Source organism: Phyllostomus hastatus, unplaced genomic scaffold, assembly GCF_019186645.2.
Source record: "Phyllostomus hastatus isolate PE091 unplaced genomic scaffold, TTU_PhHast_1.1 phas_contig_209, whole genome shotgun sequence".
Taxonomy (NCBI): Eukaryota; Metazoa; Chordata; class Mammalia; order Chiroptera; family Phyllostomidae; genus Phyllostomus; species Phyllostomus hastatus.
This window is the reverse complement of record NW_025333735.1, coordinates 4,971,587-4,980,058: the sequence shown is the minus strand read 5'-3', so window position 1 is coordinate 4,980,058 and position 8,472 is coordinate 4,971,587.

Sequence of the window (8,472 nt, the reverse complement as noted above, 5' to 3'; positions counted from 1 at the left end):
CAAATATTTTGGTGATACCTGCTGAGTCAATTGGGTAGTTTGTAACCCACTCTCCTCTGATTATGTTATCTTTGATATGAGTACATTACATATTATAAATGATCCACATGGATTTTTTCCTTTATCATTAGCCAAGAAAAGACATCATTGAGTCTTTTGTTCTTTCCTTTCATTATGTTTCCATATGTCCAAAAAAAGGCTGAGCAAAAAAATGGCTATAGGGAATATGGAAAAAAGTACTCATTAAGCTCTTTTCTTATGGCCCCAGCTTCTCCTAAGTGGAGTAAGACCTCACAAAATCAGAAAAGTTACAAGGACTTGTTTTGTAAATCATAATTCCACTTAATTAACACAGCCAGAATTTTGTATTTGTTTCTTAGATCTGTTTTTACAACACAAAATGTGAAATGTTAAGGATATTGTTATTATGGTTTTTGTTCCACTGGAGGGTTATTTTCAAAGAAAACTTGTAGAGAAAAATAAATTTGCCTTTCATTGTTTCCAGATGCCTCTGTCAGTCCCTGTGGTCAAACATATTAACTTTTTTCTAAGTGCTACTGTCATTTCCTTCAGTCCCTCCTGCTCAACCACCCCACACAGCCCTCCCTCATTTCCTTAAACTGCATCCTTCAGTTGTCTTGTTCCATTTGGGGCTGGTGTTTTTCCCAGTGTTACTGTTACACGCCTCTGGCTTCTAGGAAACATTTCACATTGCCTTGCAACTTGCACTTCTCTAAGTACAAGGTGGGCTCCTCAGAAAGGCTGCCTTATCCCTTTGATGTGTGTAAAGTATAACGCCCTACCCCCCCCTCCCTCCTACCTGCACCCGTGGATGAAACTGTAGCCAGACCTTTGCTTCTCCCAGTTTTTCTTCTATGCTCAGCTTTGCCTTTCTCCCCAGTTGCTTATTTGAACTCTTTTTGAGAGGGCATTCCTAAGAGAATGTGTGCTTGGCTTGCCTGGTTTCGAGTTTCTTTGAGCATTTTTTCTTCTCCCTTTGAGAACTTGTCCACACAAGAAATAATGTCAGGAGACCTAACATTTCCATTCCTACTTCTATTACAAATGCAAAGTGGAGCAAATGATAACATAAATTCTGGTGCTGTTTCAAAGATCACAGTAAAAGGACCCTTACAGCTCTCCGTTGCATTTTACAAATGAGGAAACTGAGAAGCCAACATGTTAAAAGGCTGACAAATGTTATGTACAAAGTACAAATGGCTGAGAATTAAATCCTGCCTAATGACTTCTAATCATGTACTCTATGCAGTGCATTGTGGTGCAGGTTATTTTATCACTGTATTCCTCACCCAGTTTCATGACAGAGGTAGTCAAAATAGAAGTCAAAGTGGCAGGAGATTCTACATATTTTACATGAAGACATTTCACCTAGAAAACAAAATAAAGGCCCTGGCCAGTGTGGCTCACTTCAGTTAGAGGCTCATACCTTGGATTTGATTTCCAGTCAGCAGCACAGGCCTAGGTTGCAGTTCATCCCCTGTCTGGGAGCATGCCACCCCCTGGTGGTTCCCACACCCACAATCCCCGGTCCAGGTGCAGATCCCCTATCTGGGCACAAATAGGAGGCAACCAATCAATGCTTCTCTCACCCATCAATGTTTTTCTTTTTTCCTTCCTCTCTCTCTAAAAAGCAATGGAGAAAATGCCCTTGGGTGAGGATTAAAACACACACACACACACACACACACACACACACACACACACATACACACACACAATTAAGGATAAGCTTATTGAGAAGGGCATTGGCAATGGAGAGAATGAGGAAAAATCATAAGAAACATATCTTAGTTGCAAGTTGAAGGAAAGAGAGTTCTATGCTGTTGAGTATTGTATGCTTGTGAATCAGTGCCCTCCTACCTGCCAAAGTGTCAAAAGTGAAGTGAAAACATACACACGCACAGCTAACAGGGTATTCTTTCAAAAAACTATCATGGTAAGGAGTTTGGGGATGGTAAAATATCTCTCTCCTGTTTCTGAATCTAGTGCTGAGGCTTGGAAAGGTTTCTTGAGAAATCACATCTATTCTTCTTTATAAACTTTCTGAATGTGGTTTTTATGTTGCACTCCTTAAAAAATCATTTCTAGGTTCATTCTGAGCTGAATGATCAGCTGAGCTCCCATTAAGAACTTCTGCAAAGAAAACTGTTAAACATGAGGTTGCTGAAGTGTGACATGCAGTTTGGGGTGAATTTTTTCATTTTTATTGTTTTCCCTTATTTTTCTCTTCTCTGACCAGCCTGAAACATGATACAGACCAGGAAGCAAACTAAACTAGTTCTCATGATAAAGCAAGATTCTATTTATCCTCCATTTAATCAGGGTTTCTTTTCATAAGTGTCAACTAGCTTTAAAATAGTTGACGTCTGGGTCTTCTGTCTTTTTCCCCCTTTTTATGCATTGTCATTCCTTGAAGTAGGACTAAGTGCTGACATCCCTTTGTGCTAAACTAGAGATAATGATCAAAACAAGTATAAATTAAAGCTCCAGTTACAACAACACTTAGGAGACACATCTGCCTCTAATGACACAATGCACACTTGACCTTGGCTATTTTCTGTGAACAGAGTTGTGAAGTTTGATTTATGGAATCTCAGGTTCCACATGGTTCCTGTTCATTCTTTCAGGTACTTGTATGCATGGAGTATCCTCGTTAGTTATTCTACCTTTTTATCTTTTTCATGAATAAATTAGAGTTCTGCTTCTTATTAAAGAAAAGTTTCGACTCAGGGAACACAAAATATTTTTCAGACCATAAATTATTCTTAAAGAAAATCTTAGAAGAGATGGCCACTCTCTGTGTCATATAGACACTCGTATGAGAGAAAAAGAGCATCTTCCTGCTTGGTGGCATTAGTTCCAAATGGTTACAGGCAGACTTTCAGATTGGCATCATATCTGACAGTCCTTAAAGCAAACTCACCTAAAAAACAAACGAGCAAGCAACCACCAAAAATACTGTTTCCAACCCCTTGACAACTGTGAATGACAAAGTAAACCCAGCTCTTCTCCTACGGTATTTTCTTCTTGCTTGTGGTAGAAGGTTAGAAAATGACCCCTTGTAATGATGGAATTTACATAAATAAATGCTGATAGCACAAAACAGATAATATGCTGTGGGTATCATCACAATAAGTTGTCTCCTACTGACACAGAGTCTAAGTCGGAAGCACACAATTATGCAAATCAAACTAATGCCAGTTGCTCATTACTGTCATGGCGGTAAAGGCAAAAACATATCCTCCGTAGACAGCTGGAGGCTGGGCCACCAGCCAAAAGGTTTGGTTTTGCTGACAGAGTAACTGAGTCAACAAAAACAGGATATAACCTTAATACATCAGAGGAGTCCACATCAGGGCAAACCTGAAGCTTAATGGACTGTGAATCCTGTATCTGTGCAGGGAGTCCTTCCACTGGTATGGACCATAATAGGTCTGCTTCCACATTAGCTGACTCAAAGGAAATAGATTACAGAATCAGTTTTGGGGGGAATCTGAAATGTCTACAAGACGTTCTATTAGCTTCTCTTAAAATAGATGACATGACATTTATAAATACTTAAATAATGTCACCTATCCCAAGTTTAAACACTTCCATAACTATTTTAGAGGACCTACTGCTGTTTGAGCTACACTGTCCTGAGCTCTCTGTACGGCACTAGAGATGTTTTCAAATAAGAGAATGTTTATTTGCCACATAAATATCTTTCCTATTTTTAAAAAACAGAATCACTATCACCAGGTAAATATTTAACCCTAGCGAGTAGATAACGGATCTGTTCTTCACATAGGTAAACCAAGATTAAATGTGGCCCTGGTGTAGGGTGATGGTTGCTGAGCTACCAATTTAATCCACCTCTTTTCTCAATGACCACATCACATATGTGGTGGACTGATATCATGACTTCACCCTCATGGTATCCATGTCCTTGTCCATGAGATTTCGCAGTCCTGCCCATTATTAAGTGAGTATATATTTTTTGCCACCTGGTTCTGAGTTTAGCTATGTGGTTTGCTTTAGCCAGTGAGATTTAAGTAGATATATCAGAAGCAGAGGCACAGAAAAGCACTTTGCCACATATACTGAGGCTGTTATTCAGCCTCTGCCTGGGAAGAGTATGCCTGGTCTTGCTTCCTGGAGAGCAGGAGACACATGGAAGAGAGCTGAGTTGTCCTGTGGAGGCCAAACTAGATTAGCCAATGATCAGCCAAACCCCGACATCTGAGTGAGCTCAGACCAGAACCACCTGAGCCCAGCAGAAATCATAGAGTCACAGACTAATAAATGCTTAATGTTTCAAGGCCTTGATTTTTGTACTATTTGTTAAGCAGTGATGTTGCATTAATATACGACTGGTGAGTTTTCACAAAGTTCCACAAGATTAAAATATGCAAAAGAAATATAATACATAAATAATAAAAAATAGAGAGTCACTAGACTTAAAGTATAAACATATAGGAAAATACAAATCAAAACCACAGTGAGCTACCACTTCCCACCCACTAGGATGACTAGAAGCACAGACAGGCAGCAGTGAGGATGTAGACAAATTGGAGCCCTTACACACTGCTGGTAGGAATGTAAAATGGTGCATCCACTTTGGGACAAAGTTTAGTAATTCATTGACATTTTAATTATAGCAACTCTGCTCCTTGATATATATGCAAAAGAAATAAAAGCCTAGGTCTATAAAAAAAGTTGTAAAATGTTCATAAGAGCACTACACAAATGGCCAAAAAAATGGAAACATCTCAAATCAGCATCAACAATGAGTGGAAAACAAAATTTGGCATATCCATACAATGAAATATTATTCAACAATCAATAAGAATTAAGTACCAATACATGTGACAATGTGTGAGTCTTGAAAACGATGTACTAAATGAAAGAAGCCAGTCATAAAAGACCACATACTGTAGAATACCACTTGTAAAAATGCCCACAATCAGCAAACCAAAGGTTGCCCAGAGCTGGGGTAGGTGTGGTGGGTGGTGTATTGGTGGGGCATGGGGAGTAACTGCTAGTGAAGAAAGAGGTTTCTGTGGTGGTGATAAAAACATAAAATTAGGTCATGATACTGTTTGCACAATTCTGTGAATATGCTGAAACCCATTTGCTTGTAAACTTTACATGGGTGATTTTTATGGAATGTGAATTATATCTTAATAGAAGATATAATTGATAAACACATACCCCACTTCTGCCCAAAGCAGAGCTTGTTTTTTTATTTAGACTTTTTTTTATCCCTCTCAAATTACTGGACCTTCATCATTTTTTGTTTATTTGATAGAAATGTTGGTATTGATCAGAAGATCTTTAGAGCCAAAATAAACTCTTCATACTGTTTCTTCAGAATCACATGCTTATTTGCTATATCTGACATATTTTAAAAATGAAATAATAGAGAAATTTTGGCATTCAGCACTAGACCCTGAGTTTCACAGAGCCCCAGCTCTGCCTTTCCTTATTTGTGTTCTGTGATATTCACCCATCCTTCACTTGCCCTTAAAACTGAGCTGTGAAGAAGAAAGACGACCACTAGTCACGTTGTAGGGTTTGCACGTGGAGCCAACATCAGTGAGTAAGCTACGCCCAAGCTAGCAGGCACAGAGCTGCTTCTAAATTAGTGATCACTCCTTCTCTTAAAGCAGCAGGTTTTAGGTTTAACCTGTTTTGGCTTATGAAACTGAGTAAATGGACAGTCCACAGCACTCCCACCTGTCCTGCTCCTCTGGGAATTCCTTCTTACCTGGGAGTCTTTCATACTGCCCCCTCCCACAAGCCCACAGAGTCCATCACCCACATCCGGGGGCCTGCATTATTTGTCCCAGTTGCCACTTTTTCCAGAGTGGTTCACTGGTTTCTGGTTCTTTACCACTTTTGTTCATCCTCCTACTTGACCCAGGAGTGATGGTTGTGAAGTGGATATCCTGATTATGTGACACCCTTCCTCTAAAATATCATGGGCTTTCTTTTGCTCCAGAGAAAATCAAATTTTCTTAGTGTAACTTGGAAAGCTTCTTATGATCTGACAATCCGCTGAAATCTTGCCAGCCCTCTTCTTTGATGTAGTAACCTACTTGCTGTTCTCTCCCATGCTTTTAAATAAGTGTTCCCTTGTCTTTGTAAATGGTTGAAGGGGAGAAATTAAAAAATGACAATATATAAATATACGGGGGGGTGGAATGGAAAGTTGCTGTTCAATGGGTATTAAGTTTCAGTCATGCAAGATGAAAAAGTCCAAGAGATCTCCTGTGTAACATTGTGTTTATATTGACCATACGAACTGTACACTTTAAAATATATTAAGAGGGTAGACCTCATGTGTATTTATCACAGTAAAAAATAGATAAGTATATGTCTACTTACATAGATGCAAATATACCTTTGCTGACCTCTTTTCACCTGAAAAGCCCCTGCTCCTCCTCTGGAAATTCCTTGGATGTTCCTTCTGCTGCGAGGTCTTTCCTAAACACACCTGAGCTAAGTGTCTCCTTCCATGTTTCTAGAAGCAATGTGTGCACACACCACACAGCATTATAATTTCTAAGGTTCCCTTTCCAAACTTAGTTTATAGCAAAGTATTACCAGTCTGCACAATGCCTTTCTTTTTTCACTGTCATTCACTCACTCAGTCACTCATTCATTCACTCCCTTGTTCCCATGTCCTCCAGCCACTCCTTTGCCCATAGATATCTGTTGTAATATATTCTTTGAATCCATACATGTATATAGATTCTGTATTTTAGATAACTGTTTATAAAAATAGTACATGGTCATGTCTCTGTCTCTTGTTCACATGATTGCTGTGATATGTGTGGGTGTCTGCCACTGGACCCTAAGTTACTTGATGGCAGGAAAACAGCCACTGTCCAACCTGACACCTCGCAGTGTCTGCTATACAGTAAGAACTCGGCAAGTGTATATTTAACCCATGTATGAGACAATAAATCAACGATGTAAAAGGCCTCTATTTTAGTTGAATTTCTAATAACCTTAGGCAGACTTTTCATGTTTCATCTCTCTTGTCAATAATCTAACCATGAGGACTCACAAGAAGGGTTAAAACCTTACAGTATGAAACCATGTGAATCTCAGCTTCTTCTGCTACCCATTTCTTCACTCTTCAAGGTGTGACTCCAGCACTCTCTCCCTCCTGATGCTAGCTGACGGTATAGACCATACTGTCGACAGTGGCTTAAATGTTTGACAGATTTCTACTTCTCTCTCAAAATGGTTGATGGTTCATACCTGCAGTGATCAATCCCAGAGAGAACTTGAGGTTTCCAACCAACCCAAAGCCGGTTTCCTCATTCTCATTACTCACTAGAGGACCACAAAGATTTTCTCCTTGACTTTGAACCATCGCTTGGTTTTACAGTCCACTTGCCTGTGGTTTAGAAACCGAGGGTGTCAGCACTCCTTTTTATGGCCTCGGTGTAGCAGCAAATGTGTTTTGTTCTTTCCTTTCAAAAGTAAAGATTGTATTTTAAAATCACTCTCTCCCCTGGGGAACCACTCGCTCCTAACTCTCTGACAGGCCACAAGGACCACAAAATTAAGAAAGATGTCCAGAAATGTGATTTTGTAAAGAAAGGACTAGAAAACCACCCAGACACGTTACGACTCAGTTATGTGCCTAGCTTCTGTCAGGAGAAATGTGTCCGAAATTTCAGGCTCATAATAGACATGTGCAGCTAACTGACTTTTATCTTGCCTCTGTCATATTGATCTATCAGTGAATCTATAATAGAAGATGGGAGCCTGGAACAGTAAAAAGTAATAACCATTGAGATGGATAGCCCGAGCAAAAATGTAGTTTCAAGGGGACACTTAGTGCAAAGAACTGTAGATTCATGTCAAGGGGGCATAAGTATCCCCTTCAAAGCCAACTGTTAAAAACACCTAGTGCACAGATGACCTGCCTTCAGAATATGATATGTTTCTGTATTGATTTTTGGAGTTTCAAAACAACAGGAAATGGCCAAGTGAAAGTTTCTTTGCAGAGCACTGAAAGTAATTTACCTTCTTTCTTTGATTTCAGCTTCAGATTTTGTTTTATGGTTCAAAGTACAAGTGCTTATTTTTAAAAATTCATTTCTAACTTATGGTAGAAAGCAGCACCAGAGACCAAGGCAGTGTGGAGCAAGAAATGAGCCACGAAATGAAACAAACAAACCCCCCAAATTGCATTAATGGAGTTCGAGGTAAGTGAAGCTTGTCCTTTAAGTACAGGCCCATTGATGGGAGGGCAGTTTTGCCATAATCAGAGTGGTCTGAAGCAGAGATTGAAGAGCCTCTGAAATGATCAATACTGTGGCTTTGTAGTCAGCTGGTGTTGGCTTCTGATGGTCCATCTTTTGTATACTCTCTGCATGAAGACATTAGCATTTTTTAAAAGCTGACCTTCTAGGACAGAAGAAAACCAGGTCACTTTTTAGTGCAAATTGG